Genomic DNA, 15,284 nt, shown 5'->3' with positions numbered 1-15,284 from the left:
TGTATCAAGCCCTGGATTAGGTATTAGAAATACAATGTCAAATAACTCATAGCCTCAACTCTGAAGATGGATGGATGGATGGATGGATGGATAGATAGATAGACAGATTAGTGAAGAAACATCAAAGCAAATCATCATTTCAGTGATAGGGTAGCTGATGGTGATACGGAAGCAGCTAGGAGAAGCTTCTAAATTAGACTAGGAAATAAAAGAGGGCCTCTTTGAATAAAGGACACTCATCTACATTTTGAAGAATGTGTAAAAATTAGCTACATAAGAAAGGGAAAAAGAGAAGAGAATGAAGAAAGTTTTGAAGGAAAGAAATGGCGTGATCTATTGTTCCCATAGTAAAGAGGTGTGGGATAATGAAACCAGTGAAACTAGGAACAGAGGCCAGACATCTCTGAAAGACGCATGAAAGCCTTGAGTCCCAGGCTAAGGAATCGTAACTTCATTCGGCAAGCTATGGGGAGATGTTGAAGAATTTTTCAATAAAGGACATGATTCGGCAAGTGACATCATTGGGGAGCAGCATCAATTGCTCTGCCAGCATTCTGAGGAATAGTTCTAGGAGGTAGGGTTAGCTGCTAGGATTTTAATTCTGAGGTTAATGCAGTATTTCAGGCAAAAAGTGTGAAATCATAACCTAAAGTGATGTTCTAAGATAGAAGAGGTGAATTAAAATTCTGTGAGAAGCTCAACACTGAATAACTTTAAGATAAGAAATCCGATAAACTATCCATCCGAAAACTGTCACATTGGGCTTTATTAATGTGTAGCATTATACGCAAGGAAGTCTCTGTGCTTTCCTCCACCTCTAAGATGCGTGGAATGTTTATCGAAGGCCTTGCAATTGTGTTCTAACAATTGTGTCTAGTTTTAAAGATTCATTTTCACACACTGAGATCCTTGACCATTATAATTGCATTCCATATCTCTGAAGAGTGCCAGATTCATAATAGAATAGGGAAGTGTGTCTAGAGGCATGCCCTAAAAAACAATGGGAGAAAGCGCAGAAACAATGCCCTTCTCATGCTGCTTCCTAAGCCTAACTGCTTTATAATCAGGAGCATGACAAAAATCGTACGAAGAATTGAAAAATTGACTTGATACCTAGAAACGAAAAAGACCATGAAGGAAGGCTGACTTGTCAAGTGGAATTTTTCTCTTCCAGCTAGAGAGCATTTATAATTTTTACTTGTCCAGATAACACAAAGGTCTCTGCTCTTCTACATACATATATTATCCATTTAGAAGAAAATATCTTCACCCTTTAGAATTTCACCCTTTATATTGTAAATCACAATGACTGAAGAGCAGGCCTGATCCTCTTTGCATGCTGAGACTAGATTTTATCAGGAAATGTTTCATCACATTCTTTTCCTGTCATTAGAGTCAATTATCATGTATATTTATGCATTCCTTTGTATGAAAGTATGGTTTGGGTCTGAAAAGAGGCTGTACAAAAGGGTGTTTTTAATTGGACAGCTTGTGTGTCTTCTAACTCATAAATGGCTAAGTGAAATTAATATGTACCCGTACTGGACAAGCTCACAAACGCCGGTTTCCACTGCTTAGCGGTGCTTAACTAACAGGGCTGAGGAGGAGGCAGCTGCGTTCCATTCGACCTCACACATCACTAGCCAGATACCCAGCCGAGCTCAGATCCCACAGATTATTATGGGTAATGATGTTTAAGGCAAAAATTGTTTGGGCATAGCACCCTAATTTGGCAGTTAGGGCAATCTTGTTGTGACTTGTAAAGTTTGCACTTAATATGCCAGGCATTTAATACATTAATTATGTGTAGAGCTGAATGCTGTGTCACAGATTTAACGCCTGAATGGTGTCTGGTCTATGAAAATGAGCATTCCTAAATTTCCAGCCAGAAGAAAAGGAAAATTTGCCCTTCCCCTGAGTCCAGGTAAAGAACTGTTTGGCAGCTTTCAGGTTGTGTGTTTGTTTGTTTTGTTTTGCTTTGCTTTTTGAGACTGGGCCTTGCTCTGTCACCCAGGCTGGAGTGCAGTGGTGAGATCATTGGTCACTGCAGCCTCAAATTCCTGGGTCTCAAGCCATTCTCCTGCCTCAGCCTCCTGAGGACTGGACTACAGGTTGGCCACATACCCAGCTAATATTTTTTAATTTTTTGTAGAGATGGGATCTCGTTATTTTGCCCAGGCTTGTCTCAGCCTCAATGATCCATTCACCTCGGCCTCCCAAAGTGCCGGGATTACAGACGTGAGCCACCACAGTCATCTCTCTGGCAGCTTTGAAAGCCTATATCGCCTGTTTACATCTTGTCAGCTACAGCATCTGAAGTGTTTTCTTTCAAGGAGTATCCACCTTTTGAGATGGAGCCCACCAACTAATATGGAAGCTGAAAAATGACCAGCCCTTGTCTCCTCAAACTCCCTGGCAGCTGGGGAGTATAGATACACAATTGGGTTCTGCCAGCCCAACAGACCCACTCCTGCACCTTGAACCTGCTGGGCTGCTGACCTGAGAAGCAGGGCCATGCGGAATCCACGGAGCAAGGTGGGGGGGGTCCAAGGGCACGTGCGGCCAAGGGGCACGTCATTGCTGCAGCTACATCTGGTTTCAAAGGCAGTCGTTTTTAAAGTGTCTGCAACTTCCGGCAGGAATGTAAATTAGTACAACTTTTATGGAAAACAATATGGAGATTTCTCAAAGAACTAAAAATACAGCTACTTTATGATCAGCAATCCCATTGCTGGGTATCTACCAGGTACTGGGTATCTACCTAAAGGAAAAGAAATCATTATATTAAAAATCTCTGCACTCATGTTTTTCACAGCACTGCTCACAATAGCTAAGATAGGGAACCCACCTAAGTGTCCATCCACAGATGAATGTCTTCATATACAGAAAATGTGGTGTATATACACCAAGAATACTACTCAGCCATAAGAAAGAATGAAATCATGCCTTTGGCAGCAACATGGATAGAACTGGAGGCCATTACGCTAAGAGAAATAACTCAGAAACAGGGAGTCCAATACCGCATGTTCTCATTTATAAGTGGAAGTTAAACAGTGGGTACACACGGAGACACAGTGTGGAATAACAGACATCGGGGACTACACACGGTGAGCTGATAGAAGGGGGTGAGGGCTGAACATTTACTACTGGGTACCATGTTCACTGTTCAGATGACAGGGATGCCAAATCCCAGGCTCCACCACTATGCAGTATCTGCATGTGAGAAACCTGTCCCTGTACTCCCTGCTTCTGTAAAAAAAATTAATAAATAAAAACATGTTTAATATGTAATTTTGAAAAATAAAAAATTTTTTAAAATGTGTCTTACGTGGGGATATCAGCAGTTTAAGCCACCATGTCTGTGCCCAGCAGCAGCAGCTGTGAAGTGTTCACTGTTGGGAAAAAAACTTCTCCACTACCAACTTAGTTCCGCCGACTGGGGGCCTGCAAGTTAATTGATGATAGATTAACAGGAGAAACATGCATTGCACCTGCAGGAGTACCCTGTAGACAGAGCAGCTCCCAGAACGTCTGGGAGTAAAGAGCATATATTAGCTTAAGTAAGGAATCTGGGGTATGTTAGGGCATGAAAGGATGGAGGGTTCTGATGAGGCTTGTTTATACAATGTTTTTAGAATGGACTGGAGCCCACGGTGAGTGCCACTCTGAGTGGAGCCCAGGGGTAGGGGCAGGGAGCAGTTTCGGTGGCCGACCCTCTAAAAGCTCTGTACTAGTCAGATAAGAGAATTTCAGATACGATTTCTTTCTGCATCTTCTGAAGCTCATATGTTGTCACTTTGAAGTAATTTCTGTACCAGTTTGGGAGGTTGTTGGTCTCTTCATACTTATCTTGCAGTGGGATTTGGAACACTCTTAGTGGCACAGTTTTCAATTCCACAGGCTCTCCTATTCTGTAAGTTCCTACAATATTTTTACGAATATGGTTTACTATACAAATAATTTATTTGCTTTCAGTAGCCTTTATCTCTGAAAACAATTACTGCATTTAAAGACAAATTGAAGGCATGTAATGATGAAAATTTAGAAGCATTTCCATTATAATCAGAACCAGAACAAGGATGATTACTATTTCTGTTCATATTTAACATTATCCTAGATAATGTCCTTGACAAGAACATTTTAAGAGGTAAAATAATCACAAATGAAGAGACACAGGCATTCATTATTTGCACACAAATATATATATATATATATAAACCAAAATAAAGTTATTAAAACAAGACAAATGTGCTAGTTACTAAATACAAGATCAGAATTTTAAAAATCAATACAGTTCCTATATAACAGCTAGAAAATGTATTAGAAAAAATATTCCACTCAAAATTATATTTTTAAGAAGGTATAAGTTATCAGGAATGAGTCTGATTTTAGATGTAGAAGACCTTTATTAAAAAATTATAAATATTATTGGCAGACATAAAAGAAGACCTAAATAAATAGCAAGATAGACCACATTCATGGATGGAAAGATTCAATATCACAAATATGTCAATTTACTTCTAATTTATTCTGTAAATTAAATGAGATTACAATCTAAATCTCAAAAATATTTTTGTGGTAATAAGCTGACAGCAAATACTTATGGAAGAGCAGAAAGACAAAAAAAAATCAGAAACAATTTTGAAGAACAAAGTAGATGATTTGCCCTATGAGATATTGATACTTATTCTTTAGCATTAAGATATCATATTGGTAAAAAGATGAACAAAAATAATAATAATAATTGAGAGCCCTGAAACAGATAGCCAGATACTCTGAGGGAAAATGAAAATTGTTAGGCAAAAAAATGCACTATACAATATAAGATGCTGGTACAACTGGCTACACATATGCAAAATGGCATATATGCAAATAATATAAAATCCTTATAATTCCAGGAAAAGCAAAATTTAAATTTTTCAGAAAAATATAGAAGAATATCTTTTTGACACTGTTTAGGGAAGATTTTTGAAACACACAATAAAATCCACACAATAAAGAAAAAGATGGATAAATTTGACTACATTACCCTTAATAAGCTCTACATAGCAAAAGATATATAGAAAGCCACAGTCTGTGAGAAGATGTTCTCAACACAACAAACTAACAAAGGATTAATAATCATAATATATAAAAGATTCCTACAAATTAACAGGAAAAAGGCAAGTAATCCAATAGGGAAAACAGACAAGATATAAACAGGCAATTAAAAAAGAGAAAACCTCAACTGAATAAACAAGTAAAAAGATACTCAACTTCATTGGTAATCAGGGAAATGAAAATTTATGCCAAGAAATGAGATGCCATTTCACATCCATCAGATCAGCAACACTCAACATTTACAACGCCAGTGTTGGCGATCTGGTTGATCAAAAGAAACTGGTGGTAGTGCAAATTGACAGAAATGGTAGTGAAAGACGTTAAAACTCCACAATTCAGCAATCTGCTTCTAGGTGTATTACAGGTGTGCACAAGATGTGCAGAAGAATAAAGTTTACAAGTAGTCAGTGCAGCAACTTTTGTAATAATTAAAAAAAAATTTTTTTAATACTTAAATGCCCATCGAAGAAAAATGAATTAATAAATTACGGTATATTAATACAATAAAATATTCTATGGCAATTAAAATAATTAAAATGAATAAATTAAAACTACATGTATCAACATGGACAAATCTCAAAAACAAGGTTATTTTTTAAAAAGCAAATTTATGCATATAGCATGATACTGTATGTAAACATACAAATTTTAAAGAACATGCAAAATAATAATGCATATTGCTTATGAGTTCATGTATTTGAAACAAAAGCCTTACATAATGAAGTGATAAACATCAACTCCTTAATGGTACAGAGAAAAACAGAATCAAGAAAAGGCACATATGGCAATTAACTGTATCAATTCTAAGTTAGTTCTTTAAAAAATTTTCAGAAACAAAAACAAAACTTTTGAAAGGCATGATCAAAACAAAAGTGGGGAAAATGTGGAAATCATATAAAATTAGATTATCAGAGAATACTTAGAGTACATTGCAGGCTTTCAGCATTTGTGTAAGTCAACAGAGGGACTTCTTATTCTATATTGTCCAAAATCTCTATTAAAGTTAAGTTTCAAATCTTGAAAGTAATGAATTTAAGAATTCTTCAGGTTGCTTTTTCATCTGCCTTTTTAAAAATATATCTTTGGTTTACCTGGATTCTGGCTGCTATGGAACAGATTAGCAAGAGATCTGAAAGTTACATTGAGTCAAGGTATCATGTCTTACTCATTCCTCAATACAAAAGAAAAAAAGTTAAGTTATCTGAGTTTGTTTCAGCTTATTCAGCCTACATTATGCAGGGATGCAATTAGAAAGCTGGTGGCTGATTGCAGACTTTACTTCCTCTACTCCTAGAAGAAGCTCTTCTCACATAAAAAGCATTCTCAGACATTCCCAACTTGGTCATACAGAGAGTAGTGCAGGCCACATTTAGACACTATGTCAACACATTTAGAAAACTAGATGAAAGCAATTATGCTATTTTGCAAAGTCAACACAGGACTGAGACATGAAAATCACAACAGGAGAACCACATTTAAGAGTTTTGTTACTAACACACCTGTCTCTAAATTCTGCCACTTAATAACAAACTCTCTGATCATCCACTAAAAACGTAATTGCAACAACACTATTAATAGTAACCCAGCACGCCCAGCTCATCTATCAGGACCCTGAGACCCTTGGAACAGAGTCTACAAAACAATCTATAAATATTTGACCTAAAACTGAAAAGAAGTGAAACCCACTACAAGTGAGGTCCTAACAATTCAAAAGCACTCCACTAATATTACCAGCAAGCAGTTCTGAAGAGGAAATAGACAGACAAGCTAACCAATAATGAGATTCCAGATGGGAGTGAGTCATCAATATTGAGATGGGATTCCTGTGGTTCAACTCTGCTGGATCTGGAAGGTAAGAAGACAGATGAAAGAAAATGTTCTAAGCAGCTCTGGAGCAGTAGGCTGACACTCAGGTAGGAAATTAAATACATTCCCACACAGCATCGATGAGGACAGTTTGTGAAATGCAAAATAATAGCAGCAGATAAACCAACAGGCTGCATGATAGTAAGACATTTTGAGAAGAAAAAAATTGTCAAGTAAACCACGAGAGAGAAAACTAACCTAGTAACAGGCTGTTCAAACAGCAAATGGAGCTACCAGGGAAAGAACAGTCACCCTGCAAGGGTATGTCTACAGCACTTGGTATTTCAGCCACACACCATTAATTGAGCCTTAAAGTGAGTCATAATGCATACACATTTGAGTACCAGACTAACACACTAAATATCTAGTGTCAAATACAGTTTTTCTGAGGAGCAATTGGAAGCTGCCAGGTCTTTCCCCTCGGTTTGCTTAAGCAAGTTAGATAAAGTAAGTTATGTCCCAAGGAGTCAAGGGCACCAAGAAAGTCTCGAAAATACAGGTCCTCAAAAACATAGCATAGTCCATCTGATTTGTTAATGTCATCTTTTAATGTGCAATTCGTTCCCCTAGAATGTTAAACATACAAATTCTTAAGACTTTCATTTGGATCTGTTCTTCCTAGCAGAGATAGGAATCTCGCTCTGAAGAAATGAGTTTGAGGGAGAAGAAAGGGAGGTATTTTAGGGAATGGAGAGCATATTTGCAAGAAAACCTAATTTCACAGAACATTCACCATTACAATCATTGAATCAAACTATATTTTGATTCAGAAAATACACAGGCAATAAGGTCAGAGCCCTTGGGAGGATGGGCCTGAACATCCTCTGATGACTAATTGACATTTTGGGCCATCAGAAGGAACTATAAGAATTAGAAAGCAGGAAGTCTGCAAGTTAACTTCAAATTTTTGTAGTTACATTGAATTCTCGAAAGCCATTAAAAAGCATCTTACCATACTAGTCTTCCCTTTCCTCACTCTGTTCCCCTCTCCACTCTGCCTTCTTTCTGTTTCTCAGGTGCACCCAGCTCCTTCCCCACTTAGGATATTTGCACTCTTCTTCCGTTTACCTACAATTACTTCCTTCTATATTTTCAAATGGCTGACTTGTTGCATTCAGGTCCCAGCTCAGTATCACTACTTCAGTGGACTATTTTCCAACCAGTCATTCTGAAATAATTCATCACGTCATTCTCTATCACATTACTCTAATTATTTTCTTTACAGACTATATATCACTATAAAAGTATCTTGTTTGTAAATTTTACTTTTTTAAAATCTTTGTTCACTAAGACTTAATGTGCTAAAAAGTCAGAACTGTATCTGTCTTTTCTACAACAGTGTCCAGAACAATACCTAGCATGTCATAGGCTCTAAACACTTATGTAGGAAATGAATACATTAATGAATGAATGAATGGCCAAACTTTATTATGTGACTTTGTAAACATAATTTTAGAAAGAACACTGTTCAACATGAAAAGAATCACTAAACTGTGCCCTGCACCATGTAGCATTCTTTTTCATTTCCCTTACATCCAGAAGGAACTTAGCAATATGTCTGCTCAGTATGGATTTGGAAAGAGGAAAAATAATAGTAACAATAGTAATAATAACATCTGTATCAGTCAGGGTTCAAGGAAAGTATCAAGAACCATCATAGGTAATGTGTAGTAGTCCATTTTCACACTGCTATAAAGAACTACCTGAGACTGGGGAATTTATAAAGAAAAGAGGTTTCATTGACTCAATTCCACATGGCTGGGGAGGCCTCAGGAAACTTACAATCGGGGTGGAAGGTGAAGGGCAAGTAAGGCACGTCTTACATGGCAGCAGGAGATGGGTGGAGTGCCACACTTTTAAACCATCAGATCTCATGGGAACTCACTCATTGTCACCAGAACAGCATGGGGGAAACCACCCCCATGATTTAACTACCTCCCACCAGGTCCCTCCCTTGACACGTGGAGATTACAATTTGAGATGAGATTTGGGCAGAGACACAGAGCCAAACCATATCAGTATGTTAAGCAGAGAGGCATTTAATAATAGGTATTGGGCACTTAAAACTCATCAAAAGGACTGAAGGAGCAGATTCTAACCTGAGCTTCCAGTGACAGCACTCAAAATACTGCAAACTCGACACAGTATTGGAACTACTGTATTACTTTTATCAAATTCTGAAGAGAGAGGAATCAGGATGCCAAAGCTGAAATCTATGGGTTCAAACAACACTACCAAAACTGTAATCCAGGGATCAGGAAACTATCATAGCTAGGGCAACAAGGGGTGGCTGCACACTGGCTTGAGGAGTTCAGAGTCACCTCTGATGTAGGTACCTCTTGACACCCACAGGTTTGGAGATCAGACATCATATCCATTTTTTATTGTCAAAATCATGCTGCATAACCCAAATCAACAAAGCATCAATGGCACACAATAATAGTCATTCCATTTGGCTCACTCTGTGAGTCAGCAGTGTGGCTCTGCTCACCCTGGCTGGTCGGGAAGTCCGTTCCTAGGTTGGCCAGGCATGAGTTGATCTATGAGGGCTGCTGACTCCCCTGTTTCATGTGCCCAGTGAAGGCAGCGTTCTAGGTCCTAAAGCAGAAGTGTGTAAGTCTCCTTGAGGCCTAGGCTTGGAACTGGCACACCATCTTTCCACAGCATTCTACTAACTGAAGCAAGTCACGCAGCCAGAATCAGTGGTGAAAAATAGACTCCATTCCTCCACGTGAAGAGCCAGAAAGTCACATTGGTAAATGAGGATACATTCATTAGACCCATCAATGCAGTCAGCCCACCACAGGCTTTAAAAGTCTGCTGCAGAAAAGAACTCATCTCTCCACAAACCCATTTGCCAGTAGAAAATGGACAAAAGCAATAAGATGATTTCTTCCTGCTGCCTTCTACATCTTGCATATGCTAACTCATATAAACCTAATTTGCATCCAGAACCTCAGGTGCAGGATAGTTTAGAAAATGTAGGTTTTCTCTTTCAAGTCTCTGCCGCACAGGAAAAACTCACTAGAAGAAGGTGAGACAGACCCTGAGTAAAAAGACACCATATTCGACATAGTAGCTAACATCTGATAAACCCTTACTAGGTGGCCACATAACCTACTAAGCAATTGACACGCCTGATCTCTCTGCAGCAAAGTCCTCTTTTGCTACTCATCTCCATGACCCTTTCCTTTACTCTTTGGAAGAATTACAGATTTGTCTTCCATTTATGAATATTTCTGTCCTCCCAGCCATTGTCCCAGAAAGCCAATACCAGTGTTTAAGACATTTGAGACAGCACTGAAGTTCAGACCTGCAGGATTTGGCCTCTGTCTTACAGCCATTCTCTACCTGCTGTGTGTAGTTTTGAAATGCAGCCAGGAGCATCCCTTCAGGCCTGTAGAGTAATCCACCTTCCTAAGTATGCACAGTGGATAAAAATTAGTCTGATTGTATCCCAACTGTCATGCCATCCGTTTGCTGACCAAATCAACAAGCTGCATAGAATTCCAGCAGCAACTGGAAATGTGCATCTAGCGTGAATTCACTTGAGCAAAGAGACTTGTTGGTAGCATGCCTGGAATTGTTGGTGCCATGACGCTTGCTTTCTTTGCTGAAAGCAGATGTTCTCCACAGCGCCCTTCACAGTGTGCTGCCAGGCCAGCTTGCCTGACGCTATTTTATAGCATAATCTTTGTGGTTTCATTCTCTTGGCATATTTGTCCTGAGTCTATAACAAATAACTTTCTCCATGCACTGATTATTATTTCTTTTTCTCTTCTCGGGAAATGTATTTACCCTTTTTTTCCCAAGTAGAATGTATTCTTTCTCCGTCACTTACTGTAGTCTCATAAACCGTCTAATTGATTGTAATAATTACTGTGAGCCTAATTTATACTCAGAAGTCAATTTATGTTGTCCCAACCTTTCTACTATGATTTTAAAGAGTTAACTCTCTTGGAAAAATACAAGATTCTTTGATGTTTTCTTTGATTTATAGTTGAATATTTTTTTAAAACTCTAATGTTATAATTAAGAAATCACAATGGCTAGTTTCTAAGCAAGATATTCTGAGCAGCTCTAGCTTATATTAACTCTATACAAGTGCCTAAGAGTCTTCTTTAACTAACCAAGAAGAAATCATAAAATATCGTTATTTAGAGCTGAATTTTAGAAATTCTCTAAATAATTATTTTCAGATTATAGTCTTAGAAGTACAGAGTTTTGCAGAAGTATTGCAAGAGACATCAAGGGAGAAAAGGATGGACAAGACCAAGGCTCACGCTGTGCTACCACTCCCCCTCACCCACACACACACACATATACACACATGCACACATACACACACACACACATACACACACATACATACACACACTTATACACACATATACACATACACACATGCACACACACTCACACATATATACACATGTACACAAGCACACACACATATATATACACAAACATACACACATATACACATGCACACACACACACTCTTCCAAGAAAGCAACTCTTCTGTTACTAGGCTCCTGGCCTATAATATCTATATACATGGTTCCACTGCTGTAAACAATAGCGGGAAAGTTCAGATGCCATTGTCGTCGTACTCCCCTCATTGTTCTGTCAAGATAAAAAAGGGCCAAATGAGTTAAGTGACTTAATCGAGGCATTGTTTTTTCTTGTCCCCGGTCAAGTGACTTCTCCACTCATCTTACTCTCTTCTTTTTTGTTTATAAAAAATTGTATGGCCTTTAAGGAGTTTTTTTAAAATTTGTAATTATTTTAATTTTAACATTTAAATATTTAATATACAATTATCACTGTAAATGAAGACAATTTTAGTTTTATGACATAACTGAAAACTCTGTCATTTTGTCACTTTACCTGAGCACCTAAAACTAGTAATATGAACTGTGGTAAAAAACCAAAAACAGTACATATCCGAATGTTGGTCTCACCAAAATTACAATGTATTTCTCCAATTTTATATACAGATCAAAGAACTGTAAAATTCAGGACAAAGAAAAATGATATGCAAAAATAGCAGGGTTTTATCCTACTTTTCAAAAGAATTTTCATGCTTCTTCAGCCATTCTGTTATCCGTATGCTCCTCAAGTCACTCAATAAAATGTATTTGACAGTCCTGAAGAAGATTGAGTGTTCAAAAAGTATTTAGAGTATGCCCAAGACTTAAGAAGGCTTTTTTGGAGCTATTAGGAATAGCACCAACAGGGTTAGAAATCCCACTATTATATCCAGAGGGATAGGTTTAGCTTATATAAATAAAGTTAAAACTTGGTTTTACTTCACAATTTAGTGCAAAATACTTGCAGTATGGAGCAGAGATGATTCTGAAGTTCCCCAAGGAGCTGATTAGGACCTCAGGGCTGTCATTTTAGCCAAGATTCTACTGTGACTTTAGACAAACTATTCTATTCTGCTTTCTTCATTCAGAGGACAATACTCACTGGCCTCATAAGATTTCTGTGAACGAAAACTATATAAATGATAGTATAAGTATTTATCAAATCAGATGCAAAGAGGCTTATTTACTATGAAATTTCAATCATGGCCACTATAATGACACATATATTCCTTGGTGGTTATGACCAAATAAATAAATAGACTGTTTAAGAAAAAAAAAAAGAACAAGAAAAAAGCATACAGATTCTACATTGGAGAATGAATTTTCCAGAAAAAGCAGTATGTATATACAGACAAGTATGTATATCTATAAATTTATTAACACATTTATACATACATACAAGCTTTATAAACCTTAATCAAGTTATTGGACCTTTTTCAGGCTCCTTTTTTAAAATGAAGTTTATAAAAATCACTCCATTGTTGTAAGGATTAAATGAAACTGGATTAGAAATTTTATACAATGCATTTGACTTGTAGTAAACACACTGCTTTCCTATCCATAACCAAAAATGTAATCTTATATGTTAGTAAAGTTTCAGATCTTACACAAGAGCTTTTTTTCTATGATTACAGTAAGCTTAGCTCTTATAGACATGGTGATATTTGGATACAAATCTTGACTTTAATGTAATTGTATTGTCAGCATGTGTTTTTCCTTAGCACACACTCATAAAAATGGATTGAATGAAAGTCAAGCATAACGATGTACTTGTAGCCAGATCTGCTTCAAGAAAACTGTGTTTGAACAAGCTTCAATTTTTAACACATATCTGTAATATCATGAATAAATGAATCAGATGGCATGAGGAGTCTCCTATGAACCAAAGTTAAAGAAGGAATCACCGCAGTTTATGATATTTTTAATATTATTATTATTACTATTGGCTTTTAAATAGCAAAGTCTTTCACCTAAAAATCTTTAACTCTTTGTGGTCAATTCCCTGTCTTATCTCCCCTCTAAGTATGGTCTCTCTCATGAGGCAGTGACTTCTTTCTTCCATTGCTAGATTTTGCCACTCTCATTTCTGTGTGTTTACATTATTTTGACACCAATAATCTACATTATTAAAGGCCATTAAATCATAACAGAGAACCTTTAGGGCTGTGTAGAATGGATAAATTTAACTGGGAATAATAAAATCATTCATTTGATTTGAACAAATGTTTAAGGTTTAGAATCAATCTGTCATTAAAATCCTATAAGCAGACCACAGTGGAAAATGCTAGTTGAAGCAGGGCGGAAGAGCCTGAAGTCTTACTCGTATGTTCCCAGATCATCCACCTCCTTCACAATCAATATCTTCCCCACCACCACCAAAGTTACCCCAAAGAGCTTATAGAGCACTGTTCTAAACCGTAGAGCACTATAAGAATGTCCTCTCCATAATCTCTCTGGGAAAATAGGATGACTTATCCTATTGGCAATGAGGAGGATTCTCCATAAAAGATAATTTGTTGCTGGACTCACATGAAGTAAGAGAAACCTCCAAGAGCCTCCCAACCCCTCAAAGTGAAATGAAAGTGGAGCATTCCATGGTGGGTGAAGAAAAGGGCAGCAGTAATCCAAGGGCAGATGTCCATTCCATCTCTGTGGCCAGCAGGCTGAGCCTTGGGCTTGAGGAAATGTAGGAAAGCTGAACACAAGACTGATGCAACTGTGGAATGCAGCAGGGGTCTAGATAATATTTAGCTGAGAAAAAAGAGAAAGAAAGAAGCCATACACATTGTACATTTTGAGAATTTATTTTCTAGAAGTCAGAATGTATCATGTCCACTGAATCTCAGCACAATTCCCTCTGGTATGCACAATTCTCTCCCGCCAAAAGCAATATCGATATAAGCTTCCAGGTTTCCCTGGATTAAAATCAACCAACGTTAAGTCTAAAATCAAAGATCAACAAACACACATGGGAAAATAAAACATGTTGAAATCAACAGACATGGCAAATTTAGACTTTCAAATTCTTTGGGAATTGAATTGTTAAAGACATAATTTTCAAAAATTGTCTTAAATCACAACAATAAGCAAGATCAAAATTACTAGGGATATTGGTAAAATGATCCCAAAAGGAGTTTAGAAATAAAAAACAAGATGTCAAAAGCTTAACTGATAGATAAAAGAACAGATAGACATAGACATATTAAGATCAGTAGACTGTGGAGTGAAAAAACCTTAGGAATTAACAAGAATGCAAAAAAGTAGAAGATGTAAAAAGATGTTAAGATACAGGAAGAACAGAATGAGAAAGTCTATACATACCTAATTGAATGAACTGACTCAAGGACTAGAAAGAATGAAAGAGATCAATATTTAAAGTAATTAGCAGAGAACTCTCTGATTCACAAAACAGTGTTTGCCTATCAAAATGAGTAAAAAGGAAGCTAACACCTAGAGACTATGGAGCATTAAGAATTAAACAGATGAGCTTAAAAGCATAAGAGAGAAAATGCTAACTACCCACATAGGAATGGCAGTTAGATTTACAACTAACTTCTCATTAGGAAAAATTGAAAGCCAGAAGGCAAAGGTTTCAGATCATGAATATGCAAGGAGAAAAAAAAATTCACTCTAGAATTGTGTACCCTAAAAATTTACATTTTAATAAGAAAGTAATTCTTTGTGATTCTATAAGTCTATGATAAAAAACAAACAACCCAATTTAAAATGAGCAAAAAATGTGAACAGGCAATTCAGAAAAAAGAATATAAAATGATCATGAAGAATACAAAAAGACAGGTGCAGTGGCTCACGCCTGTAATCCCAACACTGTGGGAGGCCAAGGCAGGTGGATTACTTGAGGTAAGGAGTTCAAGACCAGCCTGGCCTGGCCAATATGGCAAAACCCCGTCTCTGCTAAACATCTCTGCTAAAAATAAAAAATAA

The sequence above is a fragment of the Gorilla gorilla genome, chromosome 3, assembly GCF_029281585.2.
Source record: "Gorilla gorilla gorilla isolate KB3781 chromosome 3, NHGRI_mGorGor1-v2.1_pri, whole genome shotgun sequence".
In the NCBI taxonomy this organism is placed as follows: Eukaryota; Metazoa; Chordata; class Mammalia; order Primates; family Hominidae; genus Gorilla; species Gorilla gorilla.
The sequence above is the reverse complement of the archived record's forward strand: the minus strand, read 5'-3'. Positions refer to the sequence as shown.